Source organism: Parasteatoda tepidariorum, chromosome 1 (assembly GCF_982258835.1).
Source record: "Parasteatoda tepidariorum strain Cologne lab strain chromosome 1, Ptep-v5.0, whole genome shotgun sequence".
Classification (NCBI taxonomy): domain Eukaryota; kingdom Metazoa; phylum Arthropoda; class Arachnida; order Araneae; family Theridiidae; genus Parasteatoda; species Parasteatoda tepidariorum.
The window spans coordinates 51165013-51187554 of NC_141755.1; the positions used below are offsets into that span (position 1 = coordinate 51165013).

The 22542-nt window shown below is 27.0% G+C and overlaps 1 protein-coding gene across 6 annotated transcripts in view; it reads right to left on the reverse strand.

The window, feature by feature from the left end:
• f (espin protein forked) overlaps positions 1-22542 on the reverse strand; it is a 274759-nt gene that overhangs the window by 102271 nt on the left and 149946 nt on the right. The gene's annotated exons all lie outside the window — the stretch shown is intronic.

Genomic DNA, 22542 nt, shown 5'->3' on the forward strand with positions numbered 1-22542 from the left:
ACATGAGACCTGCGTCTCTCCAATGAGTGAAATCGAAACATATTTGAAGAACACATGATCACAAGATAGAACACAATCATAAATCCAATGAAATCATTTCACTTCAAATCCATAGAGAGTGTTTTTTTTTTTTAAAAATCCACAATAGCTTTTGATATCGTCTGCATCCAACTCTTCAAGAGAGTTGAAACTGAAGAGAGTGAAAACGATAAAAGAAACGATTCAAGGGAGCGTGGCATCAGCGCTGATGCGTGTGAATTTTTGCCCCATGGCGACAAAATTTTTTCTCAAAAGACAACTGAGAAAAAGATGAATTGATAGATAGATAAACTGTAAGGCCCGCTGCCGAGAAAAATTGAGTGCTAGCGTCAATTTCGAGCTATCGATACAATAACGCCAAACGAACTGATGAAGATAGCAATTGAAATGAAGAAAAAAAAGGAATTTATTTGTCATTTTATAGTGGACTATTAAACTTACATTTAAAGCGTGACTGCAAAGTAAATTGTTATATTAAGCTCTTGAAAACTTTTAAATTTCGTAATCATTGCAAAAATCATTCAATTTACTTCATGTTCTTTTTAATCAATTTTAAAGATAAAGTTTTGATTTATGAAATTGTAAATCCGGTTTACTACTTTTAAGCAATTGGATCGATTATTTCGTGTTTCTTTTATAAGAAAAAAAAGGGGAAAATTGACACCTACTGTTTCATTTTTCTTGTGAAATAAACCATGAACTGCTCTGGAATATTGTCTAAAACTAGTTCTTAGATATACATTAAAAAAAGAAGGTGAAAGAAAAATGAGAATTAGGTACAGAAAATATAAATGTTTTAGGTAACTTTAAATCCGAAGATAACCCTGACATTTTTAATAAAAGATTCTTCAATGATTTAATTGTGATAATTAGATATTGCTACACTGAAAAAAAAATTCTAGATAAAATTACGGTTCAAAATACCTGGCGCTTTGGGCCTATCATCCGTAAAATCCATTTTTACCGTAAAAGGGTTTACGTACCGTGGTTTTTACAGAAATATTTATTTAATTGAGAGAGTGATTCAATGATTGTACGGCAATTAATACTGTAAAAATTATGGTGCATCAGATTTTATGTACATACCGTAATATATTCTAATAAAATTGATTTCTAGGAATAAAAATTGACTTTTCGTCACTGAGACTTATAATTCAGTTTTAGTGTATCATACAGACAATTTTTTTAACACAGTCAAATTCTATAAAAACATTCCGCGCATAATATAAACAGTTCAACTTTATTTCAAAACACAATTTCCCAGGGAAAGATATTTCGTATGAAAAGAAATATACGATATTACGTCTACCTTTTTATATTAAAAAATAGTCTTTTAGACTTGGGGTTGAATCTTATTTCAAATCTTTTATGCTATTTTTTTTAAAAAAAAAAAGATTTATTAACCACTTCTGTAGTAAAAAATTTAGAGCTTCAAATTTTTGATAATTGCCTCAACTTTCTATAATTGCGAGTTATTTTTCAAAGAAGAAAAATATATAAAAAAATAAAAGTAACAAAAACAATAAAAATATTTATCTACTTAAAAAAACAAATACTAATAATATTAGTAGATACCTAAGTTGTAAATGTAATTTTACTTGCTTACGACCCCGAATCTTTAGTCACTGTAAGAATGTCTACACTGGAATGAGCACGCATGATAGCTCAATTAAAACAAACTTCATTTTTCCCAACAAAGGAATTTCCATAATCATGCTTAACTAAACACTAAATTGTTATTACCATCACATTAAATTAGCAATCCTTTAATTAGCTGATAAAATTGACAAATACACAATATGAAATCGGTCCAGTTATTTTTTCATAAAGATAGGTAATATAAAATTTTGTAGCACTCATGAACAAAACAGAAAGCCTTAAAGTCTGTTGATACATACTTAACGTATAAAAACATCCCCAAAACTTCCCGCAAGATTTGAATTTCGCGCCATTATTGCAATAAAACATTGCCAACGAAAAGTAAAGCACAAGCAGAGGATAATTCGAACTTAGCGCTATAATAAGAACAATGCGTCTTTACACTTTTAGAAATTTCTCGGAAAAATGGCTAAATAACAATTCATGTAATTGTTATTTTATCATATTCAAACAAAACAGTCAAATAACCGTAGATAAAATGGTATTCAAACTGTAAACTGTAAGAAAACCGTTCGTTAACTGCTTACACCGAATTCGATTACACAATCAGAATTTTATCGCACCAACTAGGTCCACCTAATGAAGCCACTTAGCTCGTTGCAGCTAGGAACATATTATAGCCGAAAGGGCTAATCTGTCAATCTCTTGATCGACGGAAGGGAGGTTCTAGTCCCAGCGTTGTCGCCACAATATTTCCTCCATTCCGTTCAACACTTGAAAAGTTTCAAAAATCCTGCACTCCTTAATTTGTGATCGTGGACTATTATAATACAATACTGTAATTCACGCATATATGGCAGCACCATAAAGCTGCTAAATACAAAAAAAGTCTAGTTTTTCCCATCCCTTGCAATACGTGAAAAAAACCAGATAACCTAATTAAACCACAATCCAGGGTTCACTTAATAAAGCACAACTCAACCACAATCTAACTCCAATACCCGTTATCTAACAAAAAGCCTAGCTCTAATGTTCAATTAAATTTCTCTTTGATGGCTTTGAAACCATACTAGTTGTAAATGGTTTCAACCGCAAAGGTAGAAAATGTTTTTTTACCTTAAACTTTACGGTTATATGGGTGGACAGACTGCTACCGGTAATGTTACCGTTATTTTAGTACAAGAATTCTAACAGTGCACAGTTGAGCAATTCTTTAAGTAATATTGAATTTCGGGATCTGGAATTTCCCATTCTGGTGATAAGAATTGGCCACCCAGATCATGTGATTCATCTAGTAGCACCTTTATAAAGCAATGTGTATGCCATCAAACCCATAGCCACCCAGCTTCGAAAGAGAGTATTGAGCACTGCATCTAACAGTTTAATAAATATTTAAGCAAAATGATCATTAAAAATTTCGTCAAAAGAGCATGTCCGTGCCTACAAATCACTGTGTCATTTATACAGTATGCTTTTCCATGCATAACCCTTAACTGCATACTTAATGAATTCATAAAAATTCATAGTTCAATTCATTTATTTTATCAAACTTTTACTGCGAGCTTAAATTTTCGAACGCTTTCTGTGTGATGATTTGAAATTACAAAATGTTATCATAGTAGGATGGTATAATATACAGTAATGATTTAGCTACATGAAATAAAATAAAAAATTTTAAGTCATAAATTGTACTTAGTAAATATATTGTATTCTAATGATAATTGGGACATTAATATTTATTGTAAGGAACATGATAGAAATAGCTTTCGAAATTTGCATGATAAAATGCTGATGAAAAATTATTTATAGTATAAGTTAGATTTTTATTGTTTGGCGAATGATGTATATTAAGTGCTATTTGTAGAAATATATTTTTTTCACTATATTTACTGGAAAAAAGGCAAAAATTTAAGTCCGATTTTTAAAAAATTTTATCAGTAAAACTATTTGTGAGACAATATTATATAAAGGTGATTCTGATACATGGATTAAAAAAATTGCGATTATTAACTTTTTTCCATAAATATATTGGAATTCATTAGAATAGAACTGTTTACAACAATCGTATAAAGCAATATTTTTTTACTGTTCAGGGGCAACGGTAAACAAAACTACAGTTTCTTATATGTGATAGCTTAATTTTGATGTAGAATTATAATTACGATTATTAAAACTAAAATTTTTTTCAGATTGCAATAACTTTAATAACTGTGCATAATCTCAGCGTTATTTTTAATTTGCATCGTTAGTTAAATTCAGGAATGCAAATAAATATAAAATTTAATTCTTATGAGATATTTAATAAATAATGGTAGTTTTTAGGATTAAGTTTGGATTTCAGGATTCGCGAATGCTATTTAAATATTCAATTAAAAGAAAGAATGTTAAAGAATAGCTGTTTCAATGACATTATGTAGTTTCAGCAATATTCCGTAGTAATTAAGAAAAAAATACATTTGTAACAAAGTTGTTTAAAAATTATTTACTTAAAAAGTGGAATATTTCACCAAGGTATGTAATATGAAATCAACATTATTCAAATAAATTTATAAATAAAGTAACTAAACTTTCCATAAGTTCTCTAATTTTTAAGCATTGTAATTACGTGTTAATAATAAATTATGTCAGTTAATAAATATTCCGTACACAAACACTGTAAATTGCCAAAATTTTCCTTTTTGAAACAATTTCTCAATCTGTCGTCTGCAAAAAAAAATGATGCCATAGTTCTTCAATCTATAATATCTAAGATTTACAACATCACAAAAAAGTGGTCACTGACTAGTTTTATAAAAAAATATCTAGTCCCGAGGCGTGCTGAACTGGATCATATTCTCAGATGATAAAAGTAAATAAAATAAAGCGAAACGAATGAGATTTTTTTTCCTTATCGTTTGGTTTTCCATCATCTAAAGGAAGAATTAGGATTTTGACAACGTTGTCAGTTCGATTTACCCAGCTGTCAAATAGAGAAGGGATTTGTCTACCTCTTCAATCTAAAAATACTGTCGATTCGTAGCTAAACAATTGTAATGACGTAATTACATCTTGTACTCTATCAAATGAGGTGAAAAGTTTAAATTTACACCATGTTGTGAGGTCTATACTAGAGGGAAAAAAAGAAATGACAAGACATTTTCGTTTGACCATGCGATTTATAAAAACCACAAGATTTTTTAACTTGTAATAAGATTATTATGACTAAAATTATGTAATCAGGTTGTGAACAATTAATACAAATACAATTAATACATTATGTATACTGTCTCTCTTTCGAAAAAAACACTATCAATTTGCTTGTAAATTTAGAAGTAACTATATTATCAGGCCTAAATACTTTACTGAATCTCGAAGCAATTGAAGCCCCTATAATTGTTTTGTTAGAAAATTGTCTTCGCCTTGTAATTTTCAGCTTAACCCAGAAGACAAAGGAACTCCCGCATCGAGTTTTGGAGCAATCCGCCATTATAGAGGACTTTATTTATGGAACCAAACCGCACTTGCGTTACATGGAGAGAAAAAACTACGAAAACCTCTCTTTGTTAGCCAGACGGCTAGGGTACTTTAACACTGTGCACAGCCAGCACTGTGCTAATCGGGTGCGGAATTCGTATCGACAAGCCGATTCGTTGAGATTCGAACCCGGTTCACCTCATTTGGAGGTGAGTGTTCTATCCCCTGAGCCACCACGTCTCCTAAAATAATGATTGGAAAATTTTAAACTAACATAACAACTCTCGATACCTTCGTTTTTTACAATTCAGAATAGGCTATGAAATAAATGTCTTGGAAAGCCAAGCTTATTTTCGAACTTAATGGTCATTCATTAATCATTACTATAAAATTGAAAATAATGTGGTATAATATAAATAAACCATATTAAAGTTCCAATTTATATGATGCAAATACAAGTATTCATAACATTTAGTTGTAAGAATTTGATATTCTAACAAAGAATAGTAAATTAGTTTATTTTGTTTAAATTTGAAACTACTGAAATTTTTAATAATTAGTACTAATTAAATTTTATATTAACGTTCAATTTAACAAATACTATAAAATAATTAATCTACGAATCCTATTATGTGTTGGTTTTAAACAATAAAAATTTTGTGAATTTTATCTTATTTAAACACGTATTCAAACTTGTTTCATATAGATATAAACGTAACATAAAGCGATGAAATAAAACAATTTGATAATTTTAGTTTATTAAAAGACGAAATTCAAAGGCGTTATCTGATATCACAAACTTCCCAGAAACAGAAAACACATTCACAACGATAGACGTTTTTCGATAAAATAATAACAAACTTTTTAAACTTCTTTTTTCATTCTTAATTATAGGAATCTTAGAGAACTAAATGTTAATATGCAGACAACTTCATCATTGAAAATTAGATTTATGTTTTTTGCTTCTCTAAATCATGATGAATGAGGTTTTAAACTACGCAAACAAATTGATTGAGTATTAACGATGATGGTGTACTTGCGGTAAAAGTTATCTCATATATAATGATCTTTCAGAGAAAATTATTATGTAAGAAAATATTTACTAATTAGTTAAAGGTACGTAAAACAACTTTGTAATTGATACTCGGATCATTTATTTCGAAATGAAGACGGATGGCACTTATTATAATATCCAGCATAGCGTTAATAATTTAATTAGATAACTTTTGGTAATTTTTAATTTTACGCAAAATGTTTCAAAACAAAAACTTTTATAAATTCATGACAAATTTTTTGTTAAAATAAAAGAAAGCACTATTTGCACATTCAATCTCAAACTATATTAATAAATAGCAATTTATAATCAAGAATTTTTTATGTATAATGTTTTAAAACTTAAAATGGGAAACAATATTATATTTACACAGTTTCATACTTACTTTCACTTTAAAATAGTTTTTTAATAAAATGTGTCACATTTCTACATTGCCAGAAATATTTTTGAGCGCATACCACCATAATGTCATTCAAATTTACTGCACAACTATAATATATTTCTAAATTGAACCATGTTATACCATAAGGTACCATGAGTTGAGCCATGTTATACCATAGGTACCTTAAGTTGAACGATGTTATACCGTAAGTACCATTAGTTGAACCATGTTATACCATTGATACCATAAGTTGAACCATGTTATACCATAGGTACCATAAATCGAACCATGTTATACCACAAGTACCATAAGTTGAACCATGTTATACCATAGGTACCATAAGTTGAATTATGTTCTACCATAGGTACCATAAGTTGAACCATGTTATACCATATGTACCATAAGTTGAACTATGTTAATAATATATATAATATCATATATGACTTGTCTAAATCAAGACCCCTTTAAAAGTTATACAGGCATTAACCTGTGAATTGTTCATTTATCTATTATTTAACGGTATTTGCCGGCGTTATTACATTTACCATCCCCTTGTAAAACTTTTTCAAAGTTTTTTTCTACTAATATATATATATATATATATATATATATATATATATATATATATATATATATATATATATATATATATATATATATATATATATATATATATATATATATATATATATATATATATATATATATATATATATATATATATGGGTCATTCTCACAAAAACAGTCATTTTCATGTCCCCAGTATATTTTATGTTTGTTTTACAGTTTACGAAAAAAAAAAATTCAGGGAAAGTGTCCTTCAGAATGCAAGCTAACAAAAGAATAAAAATAAAATTATCAATTTTTATTTTTTATTTATTTTAGGTAATTAAAATATACCAATATGTCATTCCCTCACTTGTCCCCACTGCTGATTTAAAAAAAGAAAAAAATTGTTACTGAAATAAAAAAAATTTTTTTACAAATTCGTGTTTTTTATTTCAGAATACTAAAATATAAAATTCAGAAAATCAATTTTAAATTTAATTTCTGATAAAAATATTAACACAGCATTATTTTAAACTTTGTCCCCAGTGTTTCGCGTCATTCCCTCACAACAATGTTCTTAATACCTGCAATCTTCTTAGAATAAAAATATTTTAATAAAAACTTCAGAAGTTAGCAACTGGCATCATAGAACAAAATTGCGGTATGTTTCCCTCTTCAACTTAAAGAAGCCTTGCTGTGGAATAAATTTGAATGAATCAAACCAGGTAAAAATTTTTACATTTGTCATTCCCTCATGTTATTTTTTAGAGTAAAATAAAATACAACTTCATCGAGAAAGTGGATAATTGTATGTTGCTTTCTTGTATGAATATAATTGTATGTGATTGACTTCAGAAATTAATTAGGCCTAACTGTTATTTTTAAATTTTATTGAATTCGTCATTCCCTCACTAGTGTATAAAGTGAGGGAATGACGCTGAAGTGAGGGAATGATTCAAGATGAGTATATTATTAAATTTTTTTTTGTTCAATCGTGCCAGTCAATTTTATTTCCTAAACCTGTAAAAACTATTAAATATACAAGAGTAAATTATAATAAATCTTAGTATGTTATCATTTTCAAACTTTAGGTAGATGTAACTTAGATAAAAACATGTATTAAAATAAAATATCATTCCCTCACTATTAGTGTCATTCCCTCACTTTTTAAATAGTGAAAATAATTAATTTACTTATTAATTAATTTGAAAAATAAATAAAAAAATTAATAAATTAATTTCATAAATTAATTTCATAAATTAATTTATTTATTTATTAAATTAATTAATTAATTATTAATTATTATAAATTAATTAATTATAAATTAATTATTTAAAAAATTAATTAATTTAAATATTAAGTATATTTTATAGGATATATACTTTCTTTATAATGCCATTACATATTTCTATTAATATAAAAAGTTTCAGAGCTTTTTATTCACTTTACTTTTTCGGGATTTTATGAACTGAAAAATGACAGTTTTCGTGAGAATGACCCATATATGCATTTAACAGAAATATGTCAAACTATTGAAACAAAAATGAAACTAGCTTTAAATTTAAGTTTTATCCATAAATTAATATTAAAACACCATGGTTAAATTTATTTCAAATGTAAAAACATATACCTAAAATAAGGTTACGATGTAAATACCAACACTTTCTATTTTTAAAACTAGAACATTAGTCTCAGAAGAATGTAGAAAAAAAGTATTTATCTTCTAAAAAAAGTAAAAGTTTTACACATTCAAGAAAGGAGTGACCGAATAATATTTTGTGAAACTTATTCAAGACACACAGTTGCATAATAATGTACGTAACAGTTTTTTATACCCAATCTTCTATTACAGAAACGCTAAAAGCAAAGCGCTGCGCTGTTCTTGTAGTTAAAGCTGACAGTTAGAAAGTTAAATTTAACTCAGTCAAACGCAACTCACCGCGAAAGCAATTTTGCTCATCGAGCAATTTGCATGTGCAATCGGCGGAACATGAAGCGACAGAGTAGAATGTAAAATTTGTCATCTTAATAAAACAAGAAGAAAAAAATTAATGATTTAATCAATTTAATCCTCCGCAATTTCACTTTCATCCGAAATATACGTCCAATTTATGCAGCCAACCTGAAAATGACGACCATAAGGTCCACTGGCCTGAATAGAGGGCATACGACTTTAATTAAAAAAAAATTGTATTATTATTTTTTGTGTGTTTTGGGTCCTGTAGTGAAATATATCTAACCTATTTCAAATCGGATTATCCTACGAAAACGTGTAAAAAATGTCCGATGATTTAACAAACAAAGGATTGATGATGAAAAATGTGAGAGAATCCGGGGAAAGGTTAAACATCTCCAAATGGATATAGGTAATTAATTTTTCAGCTTGGGGACAGTTATAGAAATGCATATCACATAGGTAATTAATAATAATATTAAATGAAAAAAATCGTCTTTATTTGTAACGCCGTTTACTTCAGCGTTCATCTGTAAACCAATTGGAATTTAGATGACTGTGATTCTTAGTATTAATTAAAAGCGAAAAATTCCGCAAAAAAAAATTTAATGCTTTAAATATAGTTAGCAAATTAAAAAACTAACAGTGAAAATTTTTTATTTTGTCTCATGTGATTTTTCTTGTATTAACTTGATTTTTATCTTTTTAAGTTCTATTGTTGTTTACAAAAGAAAGAACATAAACATTTTAATTAATTATTCCGTCAGATAATGTTTGATTTTTTACCTTTTTGGTTAAGAAAATTGAAATTCATAAGTAAAATTTAAATGTTATACATAATTCGTCAATTAATAAAATATAATAGCAAATCCTTTCAAGAAGTGTAAAGGAAATTAAATTGTAACCTGCATTTTGCAGAAACTCTGAAGCAAGAAATATATAAATAAATTTTAAATCAGACAAGAAAAAAAAAATAAGCAATTTGTATTAAGTCAAGGTATTAGTTACTAATTATACAGTTATTTTAATTACTCAGTTCATGAAATTAGTCAGTTTTAACTTTCAATCACTATGCCATAGCTTTAAATTAAACTGTTTAAAATATTCTATTCCGATTACTAAATTACAAAAAAGAGACATTGATTTACAAAATATTAAAAATGTTCCACTTTTAAAAACGCTAGATAATCACTTTGTTTGAAGATTAATAACTTGAATAATACTAGTTGTATCGCAAAACGACAAAAACATTTGACTTTATTTTTTTTTTCATTCGACACTTTTAAGGTGGAAAAATTCCCAAAATTATACAGCAACACTATATGTATGTTCACTTACATGATCCATGGAATTTTTACCAAAGCAAGAACACCAAAAACCATGATAACTCTACCAGGTGAAAAAAAAAGGATTCTAGCACCCAAATAATGTCTTGAACAATTTTGAGTTTACAAGATTGTTGTTTTGGCCAAATTCCTGAAAAAGTCACAATAGTTGTTTTTCCGGACTAACCAGATACCAGCAAAATCCTACATTTTATGTCTGAAAAAATTTCTCGGCCACACTGTAGTTTTTACTTTTAACTATTTGAGTCACAATTAAGAACAATCTGTTGCCCTGGTCTTCAATCTTTACATCATATTTTTTCTTAACCAGATCATGTTCAACTTAAGATCGGCGATAAGTGAAACCTAATTGTTACGAGTGCTTAGAATTACAACCACATTCATATTCTGGATGCTGAATAGAAAAATCGCTATTAACAATAAAAGAAAATTTTCTTTTCAGTTTCAAAATCATAATAAGATCAAAGATTAGATAGAGAATCAGAGTATGGCAGAGATGATTTTGCACAAAAAGCATCCTTAGCCTTGGAGACGCACTGGACCATAGTTAGAAGATAAGAAGCGGCTCCTATAGTCCCCTTCTTTAGTAGCCACCGCACCCACAACTGGCTCTTTCTTATTCATTCATCAGAACAAAATTAAAAGGCAACACTTTCTTTTCAATGTGTACCAATTTTCTTCTATAAGAATGTAACAAACAAGAGGCGAATAAAGTTATCTGACAAAAAATTACTGCACAGATAAAGAAAAGTATGGTCGAAACTACCAGAATATGGTAAAATTTACCTTGTTTCTGGCTCTACAGGAACACCAAAAAGCTCCGTAATTTTTATTTAAGTACTCTGGTTATGATTTTGGTAAAATTAGCAATAAAATGTGGTTTTATAATATGTGATAAAATTTTGTAACTGTGGTAAAAATTGGTAATTTTATCATGATACTTTAGAGCATGCATAAAAATCATTTATTCGGTTAAATTTGCTCTTCAATTTTGTACATTTTTTATTATTTTTGAAAACAACGAATTTCTGGTAAACCGTTACCATGCGAACGAAAAAATTGCTAAATGAATGATTTAAATACCGCATATGGGTTTTATTAACCAGAAATATATTTTTTTATTTCTGTATTTTTTAGAATTGTATAATTGTTTTTTTTCCTCAAATTTTTTCCGAAACTTAATGGCTTTGGTGAAAATTAACAATAAAATAATGTTTTATATCTGGTGATTAAAATTTGCCAAACGTGGTAAAAATTGTAATATACATAAAATTTGGTAAATAGGATTAAATTTGGTAATTTTATCATAATACCTTAGAGCAGCGGTTCCCAATTTTTTTCACTTGTGGAACAGTAAATAATCAACCTTCATCCCGCGGATCCCCAACTTTAAAAATTATGTTCATTGGCAGTTCTGAATATGCAACTCAAAGAAATACTACTAATTATTATAAACTAAAAACAACTAAAAAAATTATTAAGAATTTATTAACTAAAAATGAAAATTTTATTTGGAAAATATTTATTAAGAGAAAATTTTTAGAATTATTAGAAGAGAATTTTTTAATTTCTAATATAAATTTTGGATTGATACTACAAAATGTTGGTCTTATAAGTCAAATCATATTCTTTCATTTGTTTAAAGATAATTTTATCAACGAGCTTGCTGCTGCTTTTTGTTTTCAAATTGATTTATGATTTAAATACCTCCAGATTTCGAATTTTTTGACTTGGGTAATTAGCAGTTTTATTGTAAAATAAAATAACTTATTTGGTTAAAATCTAGGTAAATATGCATATAAAAATAAGCAAATATTTAAGGATTATTTGTTGTTCAAATGCCTCAACTATACAACAGAAAAAACAATTCAACCTAAAAAATTTTGTCTTGGATTATGGCATATAAGCGTAATTATTTATAAAAAGAAAAACCTTACCAGTACGATTCGTTTCCTTAGAGCGATGTTCACAAAGTTTTAATTTCAGATGCCACAAAATAACACGAGTCTTCAAAATAATCAACCAGATCAAAAATTCCACTTTGTTCAGTACGGAAATTATTAGCATTACCTGTTGTTTTTGCAAAAATTTTAATTTCATATCCGTCTATAACCGGCACAATACTTCCAAAAGATGAATCCAATCTGTGCCACAACAAAATCAGCTAAAAATACCATCTGTTACTCTCTCATTGATAAAAACTAAACCATTTAAACTCAAAAATCTAATACAAAGAAACCTCAGTTGTGTCTTATGCGATTAAAAATTTGAATTGAAATAATGCGAACACAGATTGGAAAAATAAAGTATTTGGCGACCTTTTTTTTTGCGACATCTAAGTGTCAGGATCGTACTTGGAGCGAGACCTCATCAAACATTTTATGACAGCCATAGAAAAATGACACAGATTCTTTTTTTTTTTTTTTTCCCCCTCTCTTCCTTTGGTTGAAGAACTACCAGAATCAAAAACTCAACATCTTCCATTATTTCAATAGTCGGTGGTTTTGAAGCAGAGAGTCGGATACGGTTTCATTTTGCCCGGGGGAGGATAAGACGCTTGCATATGGGCGGATCTTAATGGAATAAAAATGGGAAACGTTACGGAATAATGGCGAGGTTAAATGCTTATAAAACAAACTCATTATTTTGAAACTATGAATCTCTTTTCTTTACGATTCTGGAGTTACAAAAATATCTCGTTTTCCCACATCGCGAGAAAAGATATAATCATTTTTGCTTGATGAGAAACGGCGGATTAGTTCTTTTGCAGAGACACTTCTGCGGTTTTGAGTGTGATTTTTTTTTCGGAAGTAGTACATGCTTTGGGAATGCAAAATTGAGTTCAAAAGAGTAGGTGTATTCATAAATAGCATCGGAAACAAAAGATTTTGATTCATTAAGTTTTGTAAGCATTTGGTAATGCTGAGTGATTAGGAAGCAATCAATAACAGTTTTGAGAACCATTCAGAATCCATTTGGATTGTTCCAGAAGGACAACAAAACAATAACATGCTATTTTTTTGTTGTCGTAAAAACAATTAAAAATATTAAATTGCTTAATTTTTTCGGAAATAAAGGGATTCTTTAATGAAAAACAAGATAAATGCAAAAAGGAGTAAAATATCTGTCCATGAAAAAATAAAATTTTCTAAATAAAGGTTGTTAATATTTTGGAACTTGTTAAAAAAAAAGGCATTATAATTATACAAATAATCCCACATTGACATTTATTTTTATTCTTTAAAAAACTGGATATTTATTGTTTAATTTTTCTTCATAAAAATTATTATTAAAAATTATATTTTCTTCATAAAATTTATTAAAATAATTATTTGAAAACATATATATATATATATATTACAATAGAAAATGTAGAGATACTTTAGATATAAAACTGTAGGAATTCAAAAAGCTAACTTTTATACTGAAATCAAATCACATGAAAACGGTGCATTCAAATTTCTAATTAAGAAATACGTTAAACATTAACAAGCAAATTTCGTAACATTTACTATCATAATTCGAGAAAAAAGTCAAACTGATAAGTGACCTTTAATCTGCCTTAAAAGAGAATTATTCGAGTAAATGATTGCAAACGCTAAACAATTTAAAAGGTGGTTCTATCATCTTTTAATAAAAGAGGAGAGAGGTTTTAAAAATGAGTAGCAAAATTTTTAAAATATCTCTAATTCATTTTAATTGATATTATCGCATATTTTAGAAACATCAATATACGAATTTTTGCCCCATTTATTATTTTTAGAGACAAAACACATACGATATTTTACCTTTTTATTTATTACTTAAGTACCTCCTATGACAATCAGAAAACCAATTCTAACAATAATATATTGATATTGATTTGTGTTACAAGTAATAATCAACGTTAATTATAGTAGTTTTATATTCATTACTATTTTTTTTGTTACATTTCACAAAATAAAATATAAATGCAAGATAAGGTTTATGTACAGACGTGTATATGAGATTGGGTAGTTTTTCAATAGCATTCCTGAAGCAATGGATTTTAGAATTGTTTTCACATTCAAAGATTTAAAATGCATTCTGATAAAATTTCTTTCATTTGATGCTTCCAATCTTTTCAATGTAGCAAACGCAGAGGTAGATTAAAGCGTTTTATTTGGTTTTGAAACCATAAAAAAGGGCACTTATTAAATGAAACACAATTAATTACATTAAAAAATACTTATTTTAATAAACTTAAAAAAAAATTTAACTAATTGATTTTATTTCAAATTTGAGTATGGAAAAAAGCACTTAAACTTTTTAAACTATATTTAATAGGTTTTTATCTAGTGCTGAGAATTGATTTTGGAAACTCACTAAAAATAAACATTGTCGCAAAAAAAAGAAAAAAGAACCGATTTTTTTATGATTTTTTTATGGATGAGATAAAATATGCGAAGGTTTGAAAGATTGAGCAATAGAATTAAAACAAAATTTTTTTTTTCCTTTAATTTAATCGATAGGTTTTCGAGTAAATGAATAATGAATATCTTCCGGTTAATATCTACAGTCTAAAAGAAGAGACTAAAATTTAAATGAGAAAAGTAAACTTTCAATGAGAAAGGACATATTTTTTGAGAATTTGCGTCCACGGGTTCAAAAATTTAAATTCTTAAAAAACTGCCTATTTCTTTTTTTTTTACATATTTTTTTAAAAAACTGCTTCAAAATATTTTTAATTTGAATTATAATAACACAATGTTTAAAAAATTTATGAAATCCTAAAAACTACATAAACTTTTCTACGAAGAAAATATTTCCATCAAGAAACTTACAGGAATACAAAAATACAGGAGAATGGTGATAAGTGAATCAATATCGAATGCGCATTTAAAAACGTAACATCTTGCATATTTGCATATTTGTAGTGTACTATGCATATTTGTAACTAATTTATGCAATTGCGTAGAAAAGAGACACAATTTTACTAAGTTTCATCTTTGTGAGTCAACTTAAATTATAAGGCATAACGATTAAGTTCACTATCTATTGGTAGTAGAATCAGTGACACACAAGCATTTATTTTAAGATGTAAATCATTATATTACAAACTAGTTTAAAAATAAACAAACGATAACTTAAAGGAATCAAACTTCCCTAAATCCGGTAAATTACATCAATAGTAAAGTAGGCTTTATTCCGCTAATCCAAAATGTGCCTTAGGGTTAAAATGACAAATACTTTACTTTCTCGAGTCAAATCCGTTTAGTTTAAATTGGTAAAGATCGCAATATATAAGTCGTAGTTGTAGTTTAAATTGTAATTTTGCGACAGGTTTTGACGGAAGAGGTAAGAAAATGAATGTGTGCTTTAGATATATTTAAGCAATCATTTATTTTTCATTCATAAAAAATATTAAAAATTCAAAAAATTAAAGCAGAGGATTTCAATTTAAAGTTAAAAAAATTATAAAAAAAATCAACCATTATTCAAACTAAAACACATAATAAACAAAAACAAACAAGTGTAATTAAATTTCTAACTGAAAAGAAATTAAGGTATTTACATTCCCTAAATGATGTTCGATTTATGTTAAATCATTAATATTGATTAATGGCATCCGGAGACAAATATTCGTGTAAAATTATCGCACTGAATTCTAAAGACATTTCTGGTTAAAGAAAAAAAAAAGAAAACATAATTCGAGTAATGAAAACCATTCATTTGGTAATTTTTCTCCTCATATAGTTTACTAGAAATTCCAGTTTTTAAAATTATGGTTATTATTATCACACATTTAGTAAAAAATAAGTAACTGAAAAGTAACTTTAACCAAACAAAATGTTTTTATACCATGCTCTAATTACTAAAATTTACCAAGCTGTATCAAATATAATTAAACAAACATTTGATTGTTAGTTTTACTAAAATCGTTACCAAAGTGGTTCGGTAAAAATTACCGAACTTTTTGGTGTTTCTCATAGAGCCAGAAGTTCGGTAAATTTTGCATTTGACCCTACTTTTTTAAGACTTTTTGATGGCAGGTTGAGAAATGATTTATTTAATTTACAGTAAAAGTGAAAAAGGTTTTAAGAAAGTCTTAGCATGGAAAATAGAACTATAAGCAAAACCTTAATGATGGTTAATTTATTTGTCACATAACCTGAAGTTTTGGCTCAACATAATAAATAGAAATAATATAAAGTGACATTTTCTTTATCTAAAATTAGAGGGAACATAGGACCTGAAACAAACATTTTCATTTCTAATACGGAGAAAGCTAAATTTTTTTTATAATTAACTATACATGCATATAAAACATCTTATTTTCTAAGTTTGAAAGCAAATATATTATAATTTCATGGGAATAATAAATTCTTTAAATTACATAAAATAAATAGGTCTCTAACTTTTAATTAATTTGCTTACTTTTAAATTTCAGTTACAAATGCGATTTTAAGCATACATTATATGAAATGTTTTAAAAAATATAGCTTATAAGTTCACAAAATTAATACAATTACAAAGGAATCGAATTTTTTTCTGTCAACTCTAAAATATCGAACTCTTCAGCCAACTCCAAATAAGCAGAATTAAAGTTTTACACCTTTAACAACTTGTGGCTTAGCGATAGAATTTCATAATAGTTTGAAGAGCAATGACTAATTATACTAATTAATTAGAGCTAGCTATTGTTTGAGTTTCGAAATCCGTAAAAAGACGCATATTCTTTCCAGAAAAAAGCATGCACTTCTATTTCAAAGAGTTTGGGATTGCAAACTAATGCAGAAGGGGTTAATGCAATCAGGGAAAAATTGGCTATAATAATTTAGCCCGTAATCAGAGTCATTTTATGTTACTTTTACAATTTGAAACTGTGACATTTTTAAATGTCCCAGTTGTTCATTTAAATTAGTCAAACTTGTTTACCCTAATGTAATTTCAGCTGTAAAATAATTTAATAGTTTGCTTTTGAATTATTTTCATAAATGTAATCGAAAAAGTTTGATTTATTAACTAACATCTATCTCAAAGAATTAAAATTTGAAATGAATCGTTAAGATAACTGGTAGAGTAAATTTAAAAACATTATATTTATAAAAAGTAATAATTTTGCTTTTCATATTATTATTTACTGGGAACTATTTAACACAATAATTTCAAATTTTGAAGTTAGTCATTTTATCAAGCATAATTTTTATCATGCTATAGAAACACTTATAATTTAGGATTCGAAAATATTTCATTTGAAATGAAAATAATTTAAAAAAATTTAATTTTAACTAATTAAATTTAATAAATTAATCTTAATTAACACTTAATTAGACTATTTTTTTATGAAAATAATTTTTGGTGCATATTTTTTATAACTTTTAAAAACATTTTTCTGGCCTGTTAATTTCTCCTTTGATTAAGCAAAACTATAGAAGACACACATTTTTCAGTATTTTTGTCCCTAAATCTAAGTTAAAAATCCGAATATCAGGCGAAAAATTATTAAAAGCATGTATTTCAAATTTTTAGGGACCTTATATTACGAAACAAAGTAGTTGGCAAAAATAAATATGTAATATAATGCAGTAAAATTTAATAAAAAAAATGTAATGGAGTTATGTATTGGAGTATCTACAGAATTAGCCCTTATTTTTCATAATATTGTGTTTTTAACCCAACTAATCTCCTAAATTTATTTAAACTGAAATCCTCAAATTTAAGTTTTCCATTAATTAGTTAAATCATAAATCAGGAAAAATTCGAGGTTATTGAGCAGAAGAAAATACCAAACACATTCAACTTTTCATTGCAATAAGAATTAACCAAACATTAATCTCTTAATTACAAGTTATTAAATAAAATGAAAATGACAATAATATCAGAGCATTGTAGCAAATATGTTTACACATCTCACAATAAAAAAGTGAATAATAATAATAAACTCATAATAATATATTAAATTGATTATAAATTATCAAAACATTCTTAAATATTTTTAAGTAAAAAAAATACTGTATTTTAATAATAGTCAAAATAAGTCTTTAAAATACTATAAAATGTAATTATACAATGCATTTAGCTTGTACAGTTACTTTTACAGGATACGAAATCTTCAAATTTAAATTGCAGGGAGAAAAAATTTTCTGTAAAATTACGGTGCATTATAATAACGACATTTCTGGTAAAAAAAAAAATACGATTCTGCTTAATAAAACCTATATGTACGGTATTTAAATCATTCATTAGTAATCTTTTTGTTCTCATGGTAACGGTTTTCCAGAAATTTTTGTTTTCTAAAATACAGTTCTTGTTACCACATGTTTTGTAAAAAATGTACAAAACTGAGAATTAAATTTAACCGGATAAACGGTTTCTATGCTATGTTTTAAGGTATCAGGCTAACATTACCAATTTTTACTACAATGACGAAATTTTACCAATCATAAAACCATATTTCATTGCTAATTTACCAAAATCATAACCAAAGTACTTAGGAAAAATTTACCGAGCTTTCTGGTATTACCATAGAGCCAGAAACACGGTAAATTTTATCATATTCTGGTAGCTCAAAACATACTTTTTTTCTCAGTGTAAGATCATCATTTATAATAAAAACTTAAGAAATATGTAAGCTAAATTTATCATTCCACGTTCAGTACTACCACCCAAAATGTTTGAAACGAACTAACAAAAAATTAGGGATTAATAACATAAAAACCACGTCTGCAGACGATTATTAACTTAGACCTTTCGAAATGGTCTATTTATAAAGCAAGTTTAATTCGTTAAAACGCTTTGTTAATCTGTCTCGATCAATTATGCGTGAAAACACCAGTGAACAGGTAACTTTTGAATAGCGTGGAGAAGAAGTTCATAGAAAATAACGTTTATTATTATTACAGTAGCTTCTTAAAGCCCGGAAGATGGAAAAGAACGTTTCAGTGTTGACATGTTAATAACGAAAAGAAGATGATAGCTTGGAGGTGTCGAAAATCGATAAATAATAATGAATAGAAAATTAATCAAGGTAATCATGAAATAATTTATTGATTTCGGAAGCAATTAAGATCAAACTTAATTTGCATGCATGTTTTACTCGTTTTATGTGCTGTTATACGACTTCCTTTTGAATTATTCACCGTGTTTTCAAACTTCTATTTTATGTGTTTATTTTGTCATAATAAATTACAGCATGTGTAATAAGTGTGGACGTTTACAACAGTTTTATTTTATCTATTTTTGAGTTAATTGAAGCTGAATGAATAGATTATTATAAATAATAGAGCTATAAAAAGATAATATAGATACGGCTATAAAAAGTTAATTTAAGAATAAAATTAATATAAATATGAAATAGAATTTAATTAAACATACTGACTTAAAGAACTTTACTTAAAAATATTTGGGGAGGAAAAATAATTTAATGTAATTATAACAACTTTGAAATGTGTGAATTGTGAAAGAATTGTTCTTTAACATAAATCTTTTCATTAAAAATTGATGGATTCTGAAAAATCAAAATTTCGAATGGAGACATTGGACATTTTAATGAAAATTCTGTTTTCAAGAACTTTTCTGCATTAAAGTACTTTTCTGCATTAAAGTACTTTAATCATTAAACGATTTTCAAAAAACAAAAACAAAAGGTGAGAAAAAGTAAACGGTTGTTTATTTAGCTTAAATAGTCACCTTTTTTGTTGACTCGCCATGGCGAAATGTTATTTTCAGGTCTATTACGTACCCATATAAAAACTTAAGCAATTTGAAAAGAAAAAAGCCATGGAACAAACTCGATGGATTTGTTAGCCAAAAATTGGATAGCATTAAATTTCCATCGAATTTTATTCAATAATTTTTTTTTCTGCTTTTGACACCTGTTATTTCGAGGGGAATTTTACACTGCTATTCTTCCAATACTTTATCTACATTTATTTTTCTGCATATTTAGCTTTAATATTTATGTTGGCATATAAATTCCCTTCATTTTTATTTCGTTTTGCGCTAGTGAAAGATGCTCACAGCTAGCACTAAAACTCCCCAACTTGTTCCCTCATTCTTTTTCTTTAAATCGTTGTATTTTTTATTTATGCTTGAAATCTTATATTATCACAAAGGATACTTAGTACTTTGCTGTTTTAATGCTATGTTTTTGACTGATTGAAGAAAATGATGGCATTAAGTAATGTAAAAGTTATTAAATAAAACAATAAACGAAGGAAATATCGGTAGTCAGTAGTCAGAAGTAGCCCGCTACAAGTAACGAAACTACTGTAGTTGCTACTTTTTTTCGTAGTTTATAGCATAGCGTGCTACTTTTTTTTTTTTTTTTTTTGAAAAAAAAAATTCCTGGCAACTACTTTTAACGTTAGTTTAGTAGAGAAACAAGATTTAAACGCAACTAATTTTTCGAATCTCACAGGTACAATTCTTCGCAGATCTGTCAATACACGTAATCAGAATGCTTCTGTGGCTGAACAGTAAAACGAATTACGTATTTCTATTAATTAAACTATCCATTACGAATATTAGCTATTAATCACTTCTTCAAATGTAAATGTACACTCATGGAAAATAGATGTTATTTCAATGGAATTATTTTCTTTGGTCATTTCGATGTACTTTATTTCTTTGAGTCAATACAAGAGCATTAAACATTTACGTAATTTCAATAATTCGATTACTTCCTAGCATTTCTTAAACTGATTATTCGCCTTATTAGACCTAAAAAGTAAAGGTTAAAAGAACAAATTCATAAAAAAAGTTCGTCTCCTAAGTGTAGTGACTACCTTTAAAAAGTAGTTTGTAATCAGGACATTTAAAAAATAGTAGTAGCTGTATTTAACTCCATTCGTACTAAAGTAGTTGTATTTAACTACAAAAATAATGTAGTTTTTCCGACCACTGGTCATAATGCGCTTTAAAATATTTGAACATCGGAGTTAAAATGTGGACTACATTGTGTTTTCTGGTTAGATCCATTAACTGATGCCTATATTGTCTCTCTACCTTTAGCGAGTTTTTGCTATCTTATGTTGGTAGTAAGTTTAACATTGGTAAACTTATATTGGTAACTACATTGATAGTAAGCATGTTTCAGTAAGATAGCTCAAAAGGAAAATTATTCTTATGAAGCTACAGATGAAGGTTTGCATATTAACCATAAATATCCTAATGTCAAAGTTTCTTTTTTCACTGATATTTTTTAAATTAATATTATGTCATGAACGCACCAGAAAATAACTAATTTTTATAGGAAAATTCTTTTCCTCGAAAAATGTGTGAAATTTTAGATCGCAATACTACTAAATTTGAAAGTTATAAGATTGTCTTACATTATACAACTGAAACATTTACTGAATACACATTAGTTAACTAATAGAAAATTAAACTTTTTTCTTTTAAAAATTGCGAAACAGTCCCCAAAAAGATACATTTCGCATTAATGAATTAGGTTTTACTAATTTATCATATTCGCGGAGTATATAAAAGAATGTTCGTGTATAAGAGATGGTAAAACGCTATATTTGAAAGGGTAAAACATAACTTACAAAAAGACCAAATTAATAATAAGTTAGCAATTCACTCAAAGGTTAATGTTTGTAAGGGATTGTAAATATCTATATACAATCGCAAACAACGGTCCGTTCACTTTTGCTTTTGATATCAGTATTTTAAATATATAAAAAATATATCCACATTTGTAGGTATAAACGTGATGACAATTTCTTTTTATTGTAACTGAATTTTGACTTTATGGTGTTAATTATATGTTACAAATGAAATTACTTACAATTATTTTATATCCTATGTCAAACATTTAACAATATTTTGAAAGTAGTCAGGAACTAATAGTTGTCAGTAGTAATATTCTTTTGAAATTTTTAATTATTATGAATAATTTTAAACTTCAAAATTAAAAGATGTAGTAGGTAAAATAGAGATACAAAAGATTTAATAATCTGAAATTCGTTTTAGAATGCTTTCTTTAAAATATAATCTTAAAAACAAATTTTAAATGAATTAGTTTTTGGTTAAATATTTGATTTTTTTAAAAATTCTATCCAAATAAATTAATGTTTTTTTTTAATTGCTTACAAATAAATTAATGCTTCTTAAATTTTCTAAATTTAATGCTTTTAAATTATTTCCATTTTCATTGTGACAATATTTAAATAGAAATCTGAAATAAAATCATGTAAATTAG